We start from the raw sequence: 12,267 nt of genomic DNA, 5'->3' as shown, positions 1-12,267 counted from the left end.
ATAGTGTTAAAGAGAAAATTATATTAAGAGGACTTAATCCGAAATGTTTATGTACTAAATAGAAGTGTGTCAAAATCACTAGCAAAAAAATAGAATTGCAAGGGAAACTACTCAAATCCATAAGCACAGTCAGATCTTTCAACACTTGACTCTCAATAAGTGGCAGACAAGAAGAAAGAAAATTTGTAACAATAGAGAAGACTTGAACAACTCAATCAAAAACTTGATCTAAATGACACTTATAAAGAAACTCCAACAGAAGAATGTGCATTCTTTTCAAGTAGATAAGGAATATTTACCAAGACAGAGCATATCCTGAGCCATAAAACAAATCTCAAAAAAATATTTAAATCACATAATGTTCTCTGCCCACATTAGAATAAGATTAGAAATCAACAAAAGAGATACATGTAGAAAACCAGAAAATATTTTAACACTAAATAACACACTTCTAAATAACCCAAGGATAAAAGAAGAAATCAAAAGAAAAATTAAAAAGCATATTTAAGTCACTGAAAATGAAAACATGCCATTTTAAAATGTGAGACATGCACCTAAAGTAGTACCTAGAAAGAAACATATCACTAAAGGCTTATACTGAAAAATAAAAGTATCAGTCAATGGCCTAAGCTTCTGTTTTAAGACACCAGAATAAGTGCAAACTGAAATCCAATTAAACTAAATAAATAAAATAATAAAGGTCAGAGTATAAGTCAATGATATAGAAATAAGAAAAACACAAAAAATAAAATCAATGAAACCAAAAGCTGGTCTTTGAAAAGATTAAAAGAATCAATAAACTTCTACAAAACTAATCAGGAAAAGAGAAAAATGACAGATTACTAATACCTGGAATAAGATAAAAGACATCACAAAACTTGCTACAGATATAAAAGGACAACAAGAGAATATTATGAGAAAATACATATACATATATAACATAAGTTATACATGTATTTGTTTGACAAAATCCAACATCTATTCCCAGAATAAAAACCAGGAGTAGAAAGAAAAATACTCGACCTAGTAGAGAGCTTTCATGAAGATATCTAGAGCTAACATGAAAAACTAAATGCTTTCTTCCCATGGTCAAGCAAAAGGCAAAGATATCCTTCCATATTGTACTATTGTACTAGAGGTTTTCAATATTGTACTAGGGGTTTAGCCAGTGCAGTAAGTTAAGAAAAATAAAAGACATTAAATTAAAAGGAAGATGGAACAATATCTATACTCTCAGACAACATAATTGACTATGTAGAAAATCCAATAGACTCTATCAAAAACAAGGTGCTAAAACTCACAAGTGATTTTAGCATCATCACAGAATACAAGACCAATATACAATTGTATTTTTTTGTACAACACGCACTGAATAATTGAAGTTGAAAAAATATAAAAGTCAAAGCAGCACTAAAAAAAGAAGAAATGTTGTGGAGTAAATCTGAAAAGATGTGCTAGACCTGAACAGTAAAAATTTTAAACGTTACTGACAGAAATTAAAAAATACTTAAATAAGTGGAGCAGTATACCATATTCTTAGGTAACAAGACAACATTGTAAAGTTGTCAATTACGTCCAAATAGATTCAACACAATCCCAAGCAACATCTGTGACAGCGTAAGAAATATATATTTGGTCTTCATTCCAAGCTCCTATCACAGAGCTTCTAAAAGCCTTGGGATTTCCTTAGAGATAGGAGTAAAAGAAGTATCTTTTGTTATTCACACCAAGCCCCCTTCAATTATGCCCGAATTTATGTTAATGAAATGACTCTTGGTGGACCCCAACGTAGCTTCAGAATGGGGCTGTCAGAAGAACCAACCATGTGATTAGAGGTTGGAACATTCAACCTTACCCCCTTCCTCAACCTTTAGGAAGAGGGGAGGGGCTGGAGATCGAATCAATCATCAATGGTCAGTGATTTAATCAGCTATGCCTATGTAATGGAATCTCCATAAAAACAAGATTTAGATAGCATCCAGATTGGTGAACTGGGTAAACTGGAAGAGTGACACACCTGGAGAGGGCACAGAAACTCCACGATACCCTGGCTCCCCCCACATGTTACCCTTTACATCTCTTCTGTTTGGCTGTTCCTGAGCTGTATCCTTTATAATAAACTGGTAATAGTAAGTAAAACACATTCCTGAGTTCTGTGAGCTGTTTTAGCAAATTATCAAACCTCAGGAGGGGCTTGTGGAAAGTCTTGATTTATAGCCATTTGATCAGAAATACAGGAGGTCCAGGGACTGAGAGGGGGTTACAGGAGCTCCCTGACTCATAGCCTGTTGGTTAGGAGTACAGAATGCATAGAACTTGCAACTGGAATATGAAGTGGGGTAAGTCTTATGGGACTAAGCCCTTAATCTGAACTTTGCACTAACGCTGGGTACTGTCAGAATTAAACTGACAAAGCACCTGGGTGGCCAGTCAGTTAAGCATCTGATTCTTGACTTTGGCTCAGGTCATGAGCACACAGTTCATGAGTTTGAGCCCTACCTCGGGCTCTGTGCTGGTGGTGTGGAGCCTGGTTCAGATTCTCTCCCTCTCTCTCTACCCTTCCCCTGCTCTCTCTCTCAGAATAAATACATAAACTTTTTTTTAAAAAAGAGAAGAATTAAATTGACTTATACAACAACCAGCAGGGGAACTGGAGAATTGCTTGATGTTGAAACTCACACATTTGGTGGCAGAAATGATATGAGTAAACACAGCTCCTATCATCTCAGCATGCTCTGCGGTAGAAATTGACAGGCTGATTATACAATTTATATGTAAGTGCAAAGAACACAGACTAGTCAGAACAAGTTTGAAATATAAGAACAATATTAGAGGACTTCTGCTACCTGACTTCAAGACTAGGAGTATAGGAGTTATGATATGTAAATGGAACCAATAGAGAGTTAAGTAATAAACACACACATATCTTATTAATTTTTAATAGGGTACAAAGAAAATTCATGTGTGAAAGAACAGTCTTTTTTTTTTTATTTTGAGAGGGAGAAAAAGAGCAAGTGTGAGGAGGGAAGAGGGGCAGAGGGAGGGGGAGGGAGGGAGGGAGGGAGGAAGGGAGACAGAGAATGAGAGAGAGACAGACAGAGAGAGAAAGAGAGAGAGAGAGAGAGAGAGAGAGAGAGAGAGAGAGAGAGAGAGAGAATCTTAAGCAGGCTCAGTGCTCAGTAAGGAGCCTGATGCAGGGCTTGATCACACGACCCTGGGATCATGACCTGAGCCAAAATGAAGTCAGATGCTCAACTGATAGAGTCATGCAGGCACCCCTCAAGGACACAGATAATTTTAAAGTAAATGAATGGAAAATGAAAGACCATATAACTAGTAAGCATAACAGAGTTAAATTAACTATGTTATTATAATACAAAATAGATATTAAGAGAAGAAATACAATAGGAGGATTTAACAACTATAAATTCACATGCATTCAACAATAAAGCACCAAAATACAAGACAAAAAAAAAAAACTGACAGAATTGAAAGAAATAGACAAAATCAATTACAATTGGAGAGATCAACACTCTTTTTCTCAGTAACTGAAAGAAGAAAATACAATCACTGCATTTTGAAGAACTGAAAAACATCAACCATATTGACCTAATTTGTCATTTATAGAACATTCTACCCAGCCACAGTAGAATATACATTCTTTTCAAATGTACACAGTATATTCATAAAGATAGAATATATGTTAAGCTACAAAACAGGTCTTAATACACTGAAAATAAATGATTCAATACAGAATATATTCTCAATGCAAAACGATTTAAATTAGAAATCAATAAAAAAAAGAAAGCTAGAAAAAAATCTCAAAATATGGGAAATGTAAACAACACAACACACTTCTAATGAGCACCGGGTGTTGTATACAAGTGATGAATCACTCAATTCTACAACTGAAACTAATATTACGCAGTATGTTAACTAACTGGAATTTAAATAAAAATGTGAAGCTAACTAACTTACTGTATATCTCATTGGTTAAACAAAAATCTTAAAGAAATTTTTGAACATCTCAAGCAAAATGAAAATGAAAACATGCCATATTACAATATGTGGAATATAGTCAAATTGGCTATTAGCATAAACGTGATAGCTCTAAAATCATGTATTTGTACTTCCATTTTGAGAACTTTAAAAAATACAGCAAATCAAACTCAAAGGAATAATAAAGGTCAGACCAGCAATGAAATAAAAAAAAAGAAAGAAAAAAATCAATGGAACCAAAAACTGCTTCTTAAAAAAGATTAACAAAGTACTAAATCTAAACCAATTGATATAAATTCCCACTATGAAGAAAAGAAGAAAGGACATCACTATAAATCTTACAAAAGAACAATAAAACACCATTATATTTTTCCGATAAATTTAACAATTTAAGTGCAAAGCAAGGTTTCTTGAAAGACATAAATTACTAAAACTAATAAACAGAAAATTAGTAATTAAAAACTGTCTCAACAAAGAAAATTATATACCTATATGGCTTCTCCAGTGGATCCCACCAAACATTTAAAGAAAAATAATACTATTCCTATTCCAATCCTTTTAGAAAACAGAGAAGGCAGAAATACTTTTTTATGAGGCCAGTTTTACTGACACCAAAACTAGAAATAGGTATTACAAGAAAACAAAAACAAAACCAAAAACTACAGACCTATATTCATGATGAACACAGACACAAAAATCCTCCACAGAATTTTATCCCACTGAATCTTTCAGTATATAAAATAAAAATTTCTCATTAACAATAGGATTTATCCCATGAACATAACCAGTTTGATATTTGAAATTCAATAATATAATATATAACATTACATAAAAAAGAAACACGATTATGTCCATAGATACAGAAAAATAAATGAACAAAAACTAAACACTCATGATTTAAATAAAACTCTTAGAAAAATAGTAATAAAAGATAACTTCCTCAACAAATGGCATCTATGGAAAACCTAGAATTAATATTACTCTTAAGGGTTAAAGACTAAATGGTTTCTCCCTAAGAATTAGGAATAAGTCAAGACGTTGTCACCACATATATTAAATGTTATACTGGAGGGCCTAGCAGTTAAATATCAAGAAAAAGAAATGAAAGACATACAAATCGCAAACAAAGTATAATCCTAAATAACATGGAATACTGAGTGATTTCCAGATGACATTATAAGGTACAGAGAAAATCCTAGAAAACTGACAAAAAAGTTACAGACTTAAAAGGTGAATTTACCAAGATTTCAGGATGAAGAGCAATATACAAAAAACCAATTGCATTAATACACTAGCAAAGAAAATCTGAAAATATAATTTTAAAATTCCATTTATGAGAGTATTCTAAAAATGAAATACTTACAAATAAATTTAACAAAGTATACCTGATCCTATATACTGAAAACCACAAAACATTATTGAGAAATTAAATATGATCTAATAAAATGGAGAAAAACACTATGTTTACGGATATTGTAAGATTCAATATTGTTAAAATGGCATTTTTTTTCTAAATTAAGCTATAGATTATGTAATTCTAATCAAAATCACAACAGGCTTGTTTTTTAAATGGAAACTGACAAGCTGAATATAGAATGTATGTAAAAGAAAACGCTTATTATCGGGGCGCCTGGGTGGCTCAGTCAGTTGAGCGTCCAACTTCAGCTCAGGTCATGATCTCGCGGTCCGTGAGTTCGAGCCCCGCATTGGGCTCTGGGCTCATGGCTCAGAGCCTGGAGCCTGCTTCGGATTCTGTGTCTCCCTCTCTCTCTCTCTGCCCCTCCCCCGTTCATGCTCTATCTCTCTCTGTCTCAAAAATAAATAAATGTTAAAGAAAAAATTTAAAAAAAAAGAAAATGCTTATTATCTAAACTAGCAAAACAATTTTCAAGAATAAAATTAAAGTTCTTATACATAAAATTTTAAGACTTACCATAAAGTCATAGTAATAAAGCTGTATGGTATTGGTGTACAGATAGAAAACTAGATCACAGCAGTGCTTTTCATCCAGGGGTGATTTACTATCCCCATTCTCGCAGGGGACATTTAGTAGTATCTGGTGACATTGCTGTTTTTTGTTTGTTTGTTTGTTTTTAATTTTTAATTTTTTTTTTTTTGAGAGAGAGAAAGAGCACAAGCAGGGGAAAGGGGCAGGGAGAGAGAAAATCTTAAGCAGGCTTCACACTAAGCATGGAGTCCAATGTGGAGCTCGATCCCAAGGCCCAAGGATCATGACCTGAGCCAAAATCAAGACTCGGCGGCTCAATCAACTGTTATTTTATTTTATTTTTTTTTAACGTTTATTTATTTTTGAGACACAGAGAGACAGAGCATGAACGGGGGAGGGGCAGAGAGAGAGAGGGAGACACAGAATCCAAAGCAGGCTCCAGGCTCTGAGCCATGAGCCCAGAGCCTGACGCGGGGCTCGAACTCACGGACCACGAGATTGTGACCTGAGTTGAAGTCGTATGCTTAACCGACTGAGCCACCCAGGCTTCCCATCAACCAACTGTTATTAAAGCAAGTAAACTAATCAATAGTAGCAAACACAGATCAGTGGTTGCCTAGGGTTAGGGTCGTTGAGGGTGGATGACTGTAGAAGGGCATGAGATAATGTCTTGGGTTGATGGAAATGTTCTGTATCTTGATTGTGACAGTGGATAAACAGGTGTATACATCTCTCAATAACGAGGGTATTTTCCTGCACCTAGAGCATACACAAAAAAGTTGATAGGCTTGGGTGATCCAGCAAAATACAGAATAAACCCATAATCTATTTCTCACAGAATTTACATTCTGGTACGGGATTCAAATGATAACTTGTATTTCTTAGGGAAGACACTGGAAGATAATACATTAAAAAATGTATGCTGGGAGGCCCCTTGGTGGCACAGTAAGTTGAGCACCAGACTATTGATCTCAGGTCAGATCGTGAGTTCAAGCCCTGCAGTGAGCTCTGCATTGATGGTGCAGAGCCTCCTTGGGATTCTGTCTCTCCTTCTTTCTGTCCCTCCCCTGCTTGTGTGCACTCCTGTGCTCTCTCTCTCTCTCTCTCAAAATAAATAAATAAACTTAAAAAAAAATGTGTTGGTGGCTACTGGACATTTTTGACAAGGCACTGCAAGTAATAATATAGATAGTTTATTTTGTGTGCTTGGGTAACTTTCCATATATAAATCTGTTAATAGCACTTAAGAGATTTTAAATAGTAAATTGTACATATCCTTCACAGAAATTTGGATTTTACAAGTGCTGACAGAAAGGAACTAAGAAAATTTATGAGTGTTACAATTCAAAAGTATAAATAATATTTAAAATTTACATCTATGCACATATACATCCCTCCACCCCCAGTCACACACACACACACACACACACACACACACACACACACACACGCACACATCAAAATGTTTGCTTACCTAATAAAGGTTAACCTCCACTCATTACTTCCTCCTTCTTGGGTACTCTGGTCTATCCATTTTTTCTTTTTAAATCTTTAGTCTTACTAACTTGGCTCTTGCCCATAAGAGCAAGTTTAAATGAGTTCAACTTCTAGGCCAAAATACAAGGAAGATAAAATTTCCCCTTCATAGCTCCTTCTACCTACAGTGTGCTGTCTTATTTTAATGATCTAATAAGCTTTTCAAAGACTTACCTTCTGTTTCTATTTTTTCATCTTCTTTTTTACTCATATGATTATCTACTTCGATCCTCCACCATTCCACTGAAACTATTCTTGTTAATGACACTTTCTTGTTGTCATATCCAGCAGTCATTTGTAAATCCATACCTTACTTACTTATTTTACATCATTTGAAAATGTTAACCACTCACTCTTTTGTAAAATGCTCTCTTCCTGTGACTTAGGTATACTAGGCATTTGGTTTCTTCCTTTTTCTCTTGCCAGTTTACAGTTTCCTTCATGAGCTCTCTTAGCCTATCCATTATTTATTGAGGTCCTTCAGGACCCTAGATGGAATTTATTTTCTCATTCTATATATCCTCTGGTCTCATCCACAGACATACTTTCAATGACCTTCTATATACTTCTGACTGGCAAATTAATTCAAAACCAGATTTCTCATAGTTCTAGACTCTGTATTCAACTCTGTTATGCACTCTGATCTTGTATATTCCACAGGCACTATAAACTCAACATGTCTAAAACACAAAATTTTCAACCCTAACCATGCTCCAGGTCTTAAGTTTCCTATTTCACTGCACTGCCAAAACCAAAAATCTGGTCATCATCCACAAAAATATATTTATGTATATAAATACATATTTATGTATATAAAATGTGTGTGTTGGTGTGTGTGTAAATATATCCTTTATCAATCAACATTTACTTCCTCTTTTTTATTCCCACATATTCTCTGGTTTCTGTTCCCTTAATATGACTCAAAACCATCAAAATCTCTCTTTCCCACGCACCCACCTTACTTTGGGCCACCACCATTCTTACTTGGATAACTGTAATGGCTGTTTAAGAGGCTGTTATGTGCTTCTCATACTGTCTTTCATCAATTCATTTTTATAAACTTTAGCCAGAGTAATTATGACTAAAATGTAAATCCAAACAAATGTCATGTCTCTAGTAATGTCTTAAGGACCCAATTTCCCATCAGGCAAGGTCCTTTATTATCCTTTCTATTGCATAAAATAATCTTTCATTTGGCAGTCTTAAATAGCCTCACCCACCCTTGCCAAGCATTTATATTATAATCTCTCATTTAAAGGATTGTGAATACGTTATTCCATCTACCTCTCTCATGCTAAGTTCTCAGTTTTGACCTCACTTAGACCCATGAACCCTGAGAGAACTCATCATTAGTCCAATAAGTCTTCCCTTACCCTATATGAAGGAACTACATACCCTTTAATATAACATAATTATTTATTCTATCATAGCTTACCATAGTTTTACAATAATGTCATGTTTCCACCTGCTTAATAAAAGGGCTGTGTCTTGTTCATATTATATTCATATAATCCAGCAGAATGCCAGTCATAAAAAAGGCCCTCATTAAATAAGGAAGAGAGAGAAGGACAAAAAGTTGGTCTAGCATTCAAATACTAGATGAGGCCCCAAGACAAATGTATAAAAATTTAAAGACCACTTTTTTAAATCAAACACAAGATAAAACATGAACTACAAATAAGTAGCCTTTCTACTACAGACTGGAAATTAGAAAACGTGAGTCATAACCTTGGTTCTGGGAGGAGCCATACAAATGATCTTGACCAAGAATAGCAAAGATGATAATAATTCAGCCAATACCAGCTGAACACCTAGAATGTGCCAAGTTCTATTCTAAGCACTATGCAGGTCTGATGTCATATAATACTCATAGCAATACTATGAGGTAGGAATTACTTGTATATACATTTTACAGGTAAGAAAAATGAGGCACAGAGAGGCTAAGGACATTCCATAGTACACAGTTAAGTGACAAAGTCAAACAGCCAGATTTCTGAGCATCTGCTTGCAACTACTCTGAATATACTTGCTTTTCCCTTAAATTCTCAATTTGAAAAAAAAAAAACAATAAAAAAAGGGAAAGGTATGCATGTGTACACACACACACACACACACACACACACACACACACAGGCTAAATTAAATTATTCCTAAGGAACCATCCAGCTATTATTTTTGTTAAATTAAATTTATTAATTTCAAATTTCAAATGGCATCTAATGAAATATGATTAGAAAAACAAGTGTGGGATCACCATTTATATACTTTATGTGATTTGGCCTACTAATCATATCCCCTTTTAGTGTTTGGTTTTTAAATGGCATTTCGTCACACTGTATATCATACTCTAAATATCCTGAGGTAGTCTTAGCCTGTTCTTCACCAAATGTTTCCCAATCGTCGATGAACATGGGATATCCCTCCGCTTACTTAGGTTATTTTTAATTTCTTTCAGCCTGTTTTGTAGTTTTCAGCAGACAAGTCTTTCATCTCCTTTACTCCGAGGTATTTTATTCTTTAATGTGATATTATTGTAAACTGAATCGCTTTCTTAATTTCTTTTTTGAATATTCATCAAGAATGTATAGAAATACAACTGATTTTTGTGTGTTAATCTTTTAACTTGCAACTTTGCTGAATTCATTTATTAGCTCTGCTATTGGCTATTTTTGATAAGGCATTGTAAGAAAAAGACAAAGTCAGCAATGAATTCACAAGAAGAAGACAATTCATAAGAATCGAATTACAGGTAACAAAAAAAAGTTCAGAAATTTGAGGACTTGCAGGAATAACTATCTTCCCAATGTCAACTTATAAAAGAAACAACTGAGAAAGTCTCTGAGCAACAAAAGGCCAACTACATTCTTTCTTACAGCAAGTACTGAATCAAGTATATGTTAGCTACACCCACTATTAAGGATGCAATGGATTAAAATGTCTCCAAGCACAGACCTAATAAGCCTATTACTGTTACTGTCCTCTATATACTTTCATTTGGAACAAATGGTCTGGAGAAAGAGACCCCTGGAATTTCTTAAACCCATGCTTGATAAACAAAGTTATCTTTAATCAGAAAAAGAGAGAGACATAGAAAAATGGGCAACCATAGGGGTAAAATCATATAAACAAATTAAATGTAGGAAGTAGTTCTCTAAAATAACTGTGGGTTTACCTTTCACAAATGGAACTGATTGTAATCAAACAGATAAGGAGCCAAAAGAACCATTATTCTGAACTGCCACAATCTGCCATCTAAAGTAACCCATGTCTCCCAATTTTCTACAGTCAAAAAGCAGGCTAAGAAATGGCATACTCACCAATACTCATATTAGATATTGTCAACAAAGATATTGAAGAATTTAAAACCTACAAGATCATGAAGAACAATGGACTAGAAACTCTGTCCCTAAAGCCTAAACAGAATCATGGTCAATCAAAGAGCAATCCTATCCCCATAACACACGTTATTTAATCTGTCCATTGAGATTTTAGAATTGCTACATACTAATGACAGCTGTTCATCTGATTCTTCATCCTTCCTACTGAGGGTGTTTACAGTAAATACCTTTATCTTGCTACTATATACTAAATATGTTGAAGGTAAACAACATGTATTTTAGTTTCTAGTTCTTTAGATCAAAAGGGACTATATATCTGGACCTGATAATGTAGACAGTATGGTACATCATTCCCTACCTATTATCCAAAGATCCTGGACTTTTGAGCTTGAGGCCATAGCTTGGAAAGAACTTTCAGATTTTCTCCCAAGGAGACAGGGTAAGCAAATTTGCCAGTAAGATGGAAACTGGGAATATTTGGCAACCATAAGAGCCAACTGTGGCATAATTAATGCTGTTTACCAAATATTTCCTGTTCCCTCCCTTTCATACTCATAGTAGGATCTCACTACCTGACCTCATTATGATGAAGTAAAGCACTACTGATATAAATTGAGAGTGGAAGCGTCATTTCCAGTCCAGAATATTTAATTACTGGTAGGATATTTGGGCTTCTATTCATTCTGCAATGTTAAAAGGTATTGTTCCACATAGGAACTACACTAGGGTGAAGACAAGATGGGACTAGGGCCCAAGACACTGTATCTGTATCTGTAGCATGAGTAAGATATAAGTCTTTGCTGTCTGAAGCCAGAGAGACAGGGCATAACCTGCCCTGCCCTGGCTAATACATGCTTTATGCTATTTCACAGTTCTGTGACCTTAACTCTTCTCCATGATTGTTCTATCCATTCACAAAGTCATACACTTCATAGTTCTGGTGACCTAGTATTTCGACACCCAAAAGAGTATAGTTGTTATATTAAATTTATAAAATTCCCTATGTATTTCTTCTTCCAAGCCATTTATTAAAATGACACTGAAAAATATTTAATAGAATTGACCCTAATCTTGGTAATAGGGTAGCATATTTATGTCTCCATTTAAATTCTACACCTAACTTTGTTTTCCAAATTCTCAGTATGCTTTCTCATGATATAAAAGAGTTCCTTTAAACAAAGCTGGTTTTATTTTCACCTACCAAGTTTTACGTTATTTACAAGTGTTTCTGGGAATTTCTTGAATATATTATTTACACTATAACACCTCCATAAATGCTCAACTGATTGTTCAATGTAATCATCTCTTTATGTCTTCTAAGACATTAAATCAAGAAAAGAAACATATTTAATGGAAAAATTAAAATAGAAACCAATGTCTATATGCAATGAAACGTAACTTAAACATAAATAAGTACTTTCAAAAATGCAAATATTATTTACAAAT

At 34.4% G+C, this 12,267-nt stretch overlaps 1 protein-coding gene across 22 annotated transcripts in view; it reads right to left on the bottom strand.

Moving 5' to 3' along the window:
- CCDC91 (coiled-coil domain containing 91) overlaps positions 1-12,267 on the bottom strand; it is a 353,778-nt gene that overhangs the window by 130,075 nt on the left and 211,436 nt on the right. The window lies entirely within an intron of this gene.

The sequence above is a fragment of the Prionailurus viverrinus genome, chromosome B4, assembly GCF_022837055.1.
Source record: "Prionailurus viverrinus isolate Anna chromosome B4, UM_Priviv_1.0, whole genome shotgun sequence".
NCBI lineage: Eukaryota > Metazoa > Chordata > Mammalia > Carnivora > Felidae > Prionailurus > Prionailurus viverrinus.
The sequence above is the reverse complement of the archived record's forward strand: the minus strand, read 5'-3'. Positions and strand labels throughout refer to the sequence as shown.